Source organism: Pinus tabuliformis, chromosome 4_2 (assembly GCF_031772625.1).
Source record: "Pinus tabuliformis cultivar Carrire ecotype Pingquan chromosome 4_2, CPIR1, whole genome shotgun sequence".
Lineage (NCBI taxonomy): Eukaryota > Viridiplantae > Streptophyta > Pinopsida > Pinales > Pinaceae > Pinus > Pinus tabuliformis.
Window position 1 is genome coordinate 693,165,845 of NC_142304.1, and position 9,390 is coordinate 693,175,234.

Below are 9,390 nucleotides of genomic sequence, written 5' to 3' on the forward strand. Positions count from 1 at the left end.
GAACCTTGTACTTCTTAAGTACTTGATTCAATTTGTGGTGACGTCATATATTTTCCTTTTTTTCAAAGCATCTGCATTGAGTCACTTTGATGTAATATGGAATCTATTCAATTCCACATTGAAGTCCTATTCGATTTGTCACCACCTTTGTGAGTTGTATGTATTTGTGTTGCAGATATTTGATCTCTAGTTGTCCCATCAGTTTATTAATATTCCTTTGAGAAGCCTCTACCTAATAATTGACCATTCCATATGGAATGTTTTCATTAGCTTCCAAGTCAACCTTGCCTTCATTCTAAACAAGAGAGCATGATTTGTGTTGTGGTCAATAGGGACAATAAATTGTATTGCAAAGGATTAAAGACATAACTTAAAAAAAAAAAAAAATCTCCTCACATTTGGCTTCATAAGTTAGACCCTTTCAATGAATACATTTGGATAGAAATCCTAGACATCAATGCTAAGAATATTTAAACAACAATTTATTATTTTATGTCTATTAATTCTAGTTTTTATAAGAAAAACAATCCAGATAAAAATTGCCCCTTCAACACCACTTAACAAGATAATCACAATCTAAGGAATAAAGGTAATATATTCATATTAAGAAACTTTAATACTAGAACTACAACTAACCAAACTATTCTTTTAAGTAATGAGTCCAACCCTCATAGTTTTAAGTAATGAGTTTTCTAACTCTTGATCTTCCCACTTGTATTATATTTTTTGTTTTCCCTTTTGTTTTTTGTTTTATTTTTTACACCATTATAGTTTATTCCCAAGTGCTCTACCTATGTTTATGTATATACAAAATGTATTTCTTTCTATATATGAATGGAAGTAATAATCTCTTTTCTCAAGGAAAAATATAATATATAATAAGAATTTGATTTTAAATGGAATAGAACATTTCTTTTAGTTCTATTTAAATATAGGGAAATATGTTTTTCATTTTATAAAAATATTATATAAATTTATTTTAAGATTTACTAAATTTTAAATATAATATTGTTGAGTAAATTTCAACTTTTTTATTAATTTAAAAATGAGCATTTTATTTTAATAAATTTGATTTTTACATATATTTAATCAAATAAATTTGATTTTTATAGATATTTAATGAATTTAATGTCAAAAGAATAGCAAGATGATATTGCACAATTACTCAAAATGTTTTCGACCTGGTAAAATTATATGTAGTTAAGGTATTTCATACATAGTTATAAATTTGAATACTTCACCAATATACTTTAAAAAAAATCATTTATATGTTTCAAAATCTATCAAATCTATTTATAATTTGAATAAAGATGTCTCTTAATTTGACTTTCCCTGCCTCACTCTAAACTGTTTGGAATATAAGCAGCAATTCAATAATGTTTTTTAACAATTTAGGTAAAGATAAAACTCATTAAATCAGTTAAAACAACTTTGAAATATACCACCCATATTATCCTTATTTACTGTAAAATTTTGGAATGCCAATTTTTTTATTATCAATTTGTCCGAATTTGGTAACTATGATTTCATAAGATCATTTTGAATTTTTTTATCAATTCGCCCAAATTTAGTAACTATAATTTCATAAAATCATTTTAAAGATCATTTTTACGACATAACAGTACAACTTTATAAGTAGAATATACTAGATTGACCTTCCTTTCTTGTCATCTTACTATTCCAGAAATAAAAAATTAATTCTTTATTTTCTATTTTCTATTTATTCATGAAACAAACTCAAAAACAATTACTCATAATTACTATGGTTAAAAATAAGAATATAAATTTCATTTATTTTATTTTAATTAAAAAATAATTATTTATATTTTTGTTTTTCGACTTTTAAATATCATACATAGTAGAAATAATTACCCTATTTGAAAAACTTTTTTTTTCTCTTTTTTTTTATATCAAAATTAAATCATATTCTCTTTATTTTTTAAATTTCTACACATTATTATTTTGGAAAAATTTAGAAAATTTTTCTCGTTAAAACTATTATTAAACCAAAATTAAATTTAAATAATTATTTAATGCTTAAGTTGTAAACTCTTTACAATCCAAGAGCCTAAAAGGTTAAAGTGTGAAAACTCTGATTTACTATTATCATTTTGTATGAATGTCTACCTTTCAGGTCCATAAGTGAATCCATCAAAACAAAAAACTCCCTCGAGAGAACATTAATATTATTATAAGAAATAAATGGTAAAAATGAATGAAATGAAGAAATGTGAAGTTTGAAGAATGTTGAATGCATATTATCAAAAACGCATTTTAAATAACAATTTAGGCAAAGAGAAAGCTCATTAAATCAATTAAAACAACTTTCAAATATACCGCCCATATTATCCTTATTTATTGTAAAATTTTGAATTTTGAATTCTTTTTTTTATCAATTTGTCTGAATTTGGTAACTATGATTTCATAAGATCATTTTAAAGATAATTTCATAAGACATAACAATACAACTTTATACCTCGCCGATCGGGAGGTCACAGGGTCCATTCTACCTAAAGCCCTTAGGGTTAGGCCTTGCTAGTAGGCCGCCGGGCTAGATTTCCTTCGGGATCGATCAACCCACATTTTTCCGTGAACGTAGTGACCACCCCTTGACCAAAGTGTCCTTGAACCAAAAACAAAAAAAAACAAAACAAAACAAAAAAAATACAACTTTATAAGTAAAATATAATATATTGACCCTTCTTGTCAACTTATTATTCCAAAACTACAAAATTAATTCTTTTATTTTTCATTTTTTATTTATTAAAAAAGCAAACTCAAAAACATTTTCTCATATAACTATGGTTAAAAATAAAAATAAAAATAAAAATTTAACTTAACATAAATTATTTTTACGTTAATTAAAAAATTATATTTAATTAAATCTTCCTTCAATTAAATATAACGGACAATATATATTTTTGTTTTTTTACCCTTCAATATTGTACACAGTGGAAATAATTAGTGTGTTTGAAAAACAATTTTTTTCCCCTTTTTTTCTATGAAATTAAATCATATTTCTTTATTTTTTAATTTCTACACATTATTTTTTTGAAAATGTTAGATAAAATTTCTCATTAAAATTATCATTAAACAAAATTAAATTTAAATAATTATTCAAAAACATTTTTTTCATGGTGGAAAAAACTTACTTTTATTTTGTTAATAACGCTGATTATCAATGTCCACTAAAACCAATATGGTTTAGCTAACTTTATAGAAGTAAGAGGTTAATTGAAACTCTTTCTATTATAAATTTTGGAGGTTTTTTTATATTTTATCTAATTTGCTTAAAATTTGGCATGTATCTCTTGTACTCACCAATTTAATGTTGAAGTCATAAATTTTTATAGTCTGGAAGCTCAAATTTTCCATAGTCATTTTGTAAGAATTTTCCATAGTCATTTTGTAAGAATGAATTCATCATCGAAACAAAAATAACATTAATATTAATATAATAAATGAAAGACAAAATTGAATGAAATGAAGAAATGTGGGCTATGAAAAATAAAAACCCTAATTTAAAAAAATAATAAAATATTTTCAGAATGTTGAGTACATATATGTTATCAAAAACCCATTTTAAACTAAAAAAACAATGAAATAAAAATCCAAAATATATAATGATTAGAAAAGGCAATAAAATTGAAAAAATTTTGAAAATTTAAGAGACAAGAGTGACTTCCTTTTCACCTTGTTTAAAAAAAGTGATAAACCCATTTTAAACTAAAAAAACAATGAAATAAAAATCCAAAATATATAATGATTAGAAAAGGCAATAAAATTGAAAAAATTTTGAAAATTTAAGAGACAAGAGTGACTTCCTTTTCACCTTGTTTAAAAAAATATTCTATTATTGAGTTCAATTTAACCAGAAAAATTCTGTTCATTTCATCCCTGACTTTAATGTAAGCATTATCCATATAAAAATTTGTATTATGCTTTCTACTAACTATGATGCCTATGATTGGATTTTAATAAGCCAATTATCTAACTGCTAATCTAGATACCACTGCCAAACATTTATGGCCCATTGGCAGACTGGTTATTTCCACCTGAAAATCTCTTTTAAAGTGTACTGGTCTCGTGCACAGTATCTCAAACCAATCCTATACCGTCATTCTATCTATACAGTATTCCATAATAGACGCACAATTTCTGTAAATCATTCGGTTGGATCTATCCATCCACAGCGTGGAACAGATACTGAAATGCCGTAGCCCCATCACGCATCCTCGTTTCAGCGCAATGCTCGGCTCAGCTATGCAAGATAAAGCCCACAATCCCCGGCTCATGGCACCTGCGTGCCCGCGTACTGAATCCCTACGCTAAGCTCTGCCTCGCCTTATAAACTCCTTGAACTATCTCTCCTTCTTCACGAATTTCTCGCTCAATATGGCCGCCCGGATTCGTTTATATTGTTTCCTTCTGCCACTTTTAGTTCACGCAGGCAAAATCCTGTGCCTCAGTGGAAAATGGGAGCTCCTCGTAGAGGACGCGGGCATCGCTTCTATGCACAGTGCCGTGACCCGATACGGCACAGTTATTCTGCTCGACAGACAAATTACAGTAAATCCCAGTGGTGCCGAAACTACTTCTTGTGTCCATAGAGTGCCCGACTCCGGCCATTGCATCTTTCCATATTCCGCCGAATACGACCCCGTGTCCAACTCAGTGCGCCTGCTGGATGGAATCCTGACGGACCCCTGGTGCTCCTCCGGCCAGTTCGATCCCAACGGCACTCTTGTCCAAACGGGAGGCTACAGCCAAGGGTCGCACAGGGTCCGGAGCCTCCAGGCCTGCCTGCCCGGCACACAATGTCGATGGGTCGAATCCGGCAACGCCCAACTGGAGGATCCGAGATGGTACGCGACGAATCAGATACTGCCCGACGGTAGGCAGATCGTCGTCGGCGGGCGAGACGCTCCGAATTTCGAATTCGTGCCGCCGAGACGACACGGGGAGGAGCCGACCTACCTGTCTATGCTCATGGGTCAGAGCAAAAATACGAGAGACCAGGCGTACTATCCCTTCCTTCACCTGCTGCCTGACGGCACCGTGTTCGTTCTGGCCGGCACGGATTCTGTTGCGCTTGACCTCAAGACGAATCGCCCCACCAGGTCGTGTTCGAATGCAATGTTGTTTTTTTATTTCTTTCAATATTTGTTTGTCGGATTTGCAATGATTTTTTTTTTTTTGATTGAGTTTTCCTTGTCTTGGTATATCGTCGTGATTTTATTATAACAGTTAACGATGTTTCGTCCCCGCGCTGTCGATAGGAATCTGAATCCTCACCGAGGGGATTCATATAAAACTTTAATAAATTTTAGGGTTTTTTTTTTTATTCGCATGTGTAGGTTTACTATTTAATTAAAATAAATTGTCTCAATCTCATGAAAAGTTATAATTAAATTTATTAAATTATCTATATATTTTAGAAATGTGGATTTACAAAAGGATTTTAGAAAATAATTAATTACATGTTTAATAGTTGTAATTAAATTGCTGTTTTTAAGAAATGTGTTTATATTATTTATTTATTTATTTATTTTTAAGAAATGTGTTTATATTATTTATTTATTAAAATTGATCAGATTTATAATTAATTTTATTAAATTATTTTATCTTTTAGAAATAATTGTTTATAATTATTTTTATTTTATTTATTTATTATTTTTTAGGAAAATTTAAGATTATATCTTATTTTGTTAGCTAAACTAATTTGAGAACTGACCAGTGACATTCTAATAGATTTGAATAGCAAGATGCTTTAACAATGAATATTTGACCAATTGAATTAACACTCCAAGCTTGAAACCAATTCTAAAATTTGATTTTTTATCAATTTTGTTGCTACTTCATCTCTATATACATTGATCAAAAGATTTTAAATTATATATATATATATATATATATATATAATATTTTATTAAAAAAAATTACTCAATTTAATGAAAAGTTATAATTAAATTTGTTAAATTATATATAAAAATATATTAAATTATCTATATTTTAGATTTTTAAATTATTTATATTTTAGAAATGTGGATTTAGAGTGTAGGTTTATTTGGTCTTAATAGTTGTAATTAGATTTATTAAATTATTTTTAAAAATATGTTAATACTAGTTGTTTATTTATTTATTTATTTTTAAAGAAAATGTAGTAGATTCACCTAAATTGTTGTAATTGAATTTATTAAATTACTTATTTTTAGGAATGTTTGTTTATAATTATTTTGTTTTATTTATTTACTTTTCGAAAGGAAAATTCAAGCAAATCTATTCGAAGGGATCACATCCTACCTGCAACCCAAACTAATTAGAGTCTAAATTGGAGGGAGGGTAATTGACCTCGTGACATCCCAATGGAAAAGAGCTTTAGTAATGGATACTCATCAATTAAATTAACACTCAAACTTGAAATGTTTGTTTATGATTATTTGTATTATTAAAATATTTTTGAATTATGTACATGAATTCCAATTCTAAAATTTGATTTTTTTAGACTACAAAGAAAATTATATATATATATATATATATATATATATATATATATATATATATGAGATACAATCTCAAGCAATATTTTGATTTTTTGTAATTTAAAAGACATTTTTGAATCCATAAATGCATTTAATTTTCTTCTGAACACTAGTTAAAACAAAGAGATAATTCTGATTTTCTAGATTGGAATTGATCACCTCCTTAATTTTTTTTTCCAGCTCTATAATTCCTCACAATTTCTTCTTAAATTTAAAAATAATAATAATTTTAATATTATCTAATAATACAAGATTATATCCTCCTTTATTCTTTAATAATTTAATTAATAATTTAATTAATAATAAAAAAAATTTATACATAAATTAATTATAATAATTAATTATTCTCGAATATTAAATCCCAAACTGTCTTTGTAAATATTTCGCCACTCTACTAAAAAATAATTATTGACCTTGATAAAAAGATAAACCTCGCTTACAAATGTATTCTATAACATGTATAATACTACTTCTATAACATGTACAATACTACTTTGATCTATTAAAAAAGGGTACAAATTTGTTCGTGAGACATTAGAAGTGAAGAGTTCAAGGAAATGTCCAATAATGCAAGACATCATTTTAGTGTAACAAAGAATAAGAACTTAAATTTTATTTGTGTTGTTGATGGATGGAAGAAGATTTACATATTTAAAAATTTCTCTTAACATTTTAAGATATTTGACGTTATTAAAATTAAAATAATAATAATTATAATAATCAAAATTAATAAAAATTAAATATATTTATATTTAAAAATATATATATATAAAATAAAATTTTAAATCTAATATTAAAAATTAATTAATTATAAAAATTATAAAAATATTTTATAAATAAATACACTTATTAATTTAAAAATTTAAATTTATATTTATTAATTATATTAATAAATATTATCATTAGAATCACTCCATAACTTATATTTTCTTTTTTCCACCTCTAACTAACTTCCTTCCTTATGCATATCAAATTAGATGTATCCAAATATATCTCATTCAAATCTGAAATCTAAAATGCACTAGGTTGTATATTTTGGTTAACAATACATATATAGTTATTAGGTCATTAATGGGCGGGGAAATATATGCCATAGTAAGATTTCATTAAATACATTATGGGATGGGTGACATATACTATCTGTAACATATATTACTTGGTTAAATATATTATGGAATGGGTGACATACATTATATTATCGGTAACATATACTACCCGGTTACGAGGCATTAATGAATCAATAGCTATATAAATATATTTTGGTATTCATAAATATATTTTGGTACTAGATATCATTTTTCGGATTTAGTTACCTTCAGTGAGTCATTCATTTATGACCATTTCCATGTGAGGTAGTCTTAACTGACTAATTTCTCATGATTTTTGAATAGTCTAAATAGCCTCAATCATTATTTCAGGGGCTTGCATCAAGGTAACCAGAACTTCGAAAAATCACTCTAGCTCAACTCAGTTAACTATAAAATTTTCCCCACAATCAAGCCTACTTAGCGTGTTACTTCATTTACAAAACCTTAACAAGTATTTTAGTATTATATATATATATAATTAATTTGAGAGATATGTAATTTCAAGTTGGGTAGACTTGCATTTCAAATTTGTTCTGCTTGATTCATTCTTGTAGAACTCTATATATGTGTATTTTCATGCTCAGGGGATGTTTAAACAGGTCCTTCCCACCCATCGACATCCCACGAACTTACCCTGCCGGGGGCTCGTCCGTCATGTTACCTCTCCTGGCCTCCGATGGCTTCTCCACCGTCACCATTCTCGTCTGTGGCGCGTCTGAACCGGGCGCGTATTGGAACAAGCGCGGCTACAACCACCCCGCGTCTGCGAGCTGCGGGTGGATTAGGGTCATGGACAGCCACCCGGCCTGGAAAATGGAGCAAATGCCAGTAGAGAGAACGATGGGCGACATGGTGATTCTCCCCGACGGGAACGTTTTGATCGTCAACGGCGCGATGAGGGGCTCCCAGGGTTACAACAAGGCCTCCGACCCGGCTTTCACCCCAGTCGTCTACAAGCCCCTCGAGCAACGATTCGAATTGCAGAACCCGACCACCGTGGCCCGCATGTACCATTCCACTGCGAATCTGCTCCCGGACGGCCGGGTTTTTGTGGCGGGGAGCAACCCGCACCTCTCATATTTCTTCAGCGGTTCGTTTCCCACCGAGTTTCGCCTGGAGGCCTTCTCCCCCGAATATCTAAATCCCGTCCACGACCACCTCAGGTTGAAGATTCAGAGACTCGATCAGCGTGCGCGTTACGGATCGGAATTTTCTGTTGAGATTTCTGGCGAGGCCGCGTTATCGGCTTACAGGAATAATTCATTGGAGGTGAATTTGATTAATGCACCCTTCTCCACGCACTCGTTCTCGCAGGGACAGAGATTTCTGGGACTTATGGTCACCTCTGTGAGCCGTCAATATTATAACAATGCTCCGATAACGGTCGCCCAGTGTGAAGCTCCTCCCAAGGCAGAGGTGGCGCCTCCCGGTTATTACATGGTTTTTGTGGTTAGCAATGGCATTCCCAGTTCTTCAGCTCAGTGGATCCAAATCGTCCCCTAGCGATAAAAGATATTTTTGCTTCTGCCTACGAAGCTATTATTTCGGACAATTCTGATTGTAATCCCCAAGCAAAACAAAATTCATATGAACAGTTGTGTTTGTAAAATTTAAAACAGCCCACGATCGTTTAAAATTTAAATCAATTTAATGGAGTTAGTTTCGTGATTTTAGTTTGGCCGGCACTAACTTTTTAATATTTCCAAATTTGTGTTAATGTGATTTCAAATTTAAGATAAGAAGGGTTTTAACAATGCACC

At 30.0% G+C, this 9,390-nt stretch overlaps 1 pseudogene; it reads left to right on the plus strand.

Moving 5' to 3' along the window:
• The first annotated feature begins 4,395 nt into the window (after positions 1-4,395).
• LOC149171375 (aldehyde oxidase GLOX pseudogene) lies at positions 4,396-9,133 on the plus strand (annotated as a pseudogene).
• The last annotated feature ends 257 nt before the right edge of the window (positions 9,134-9,390 follow it).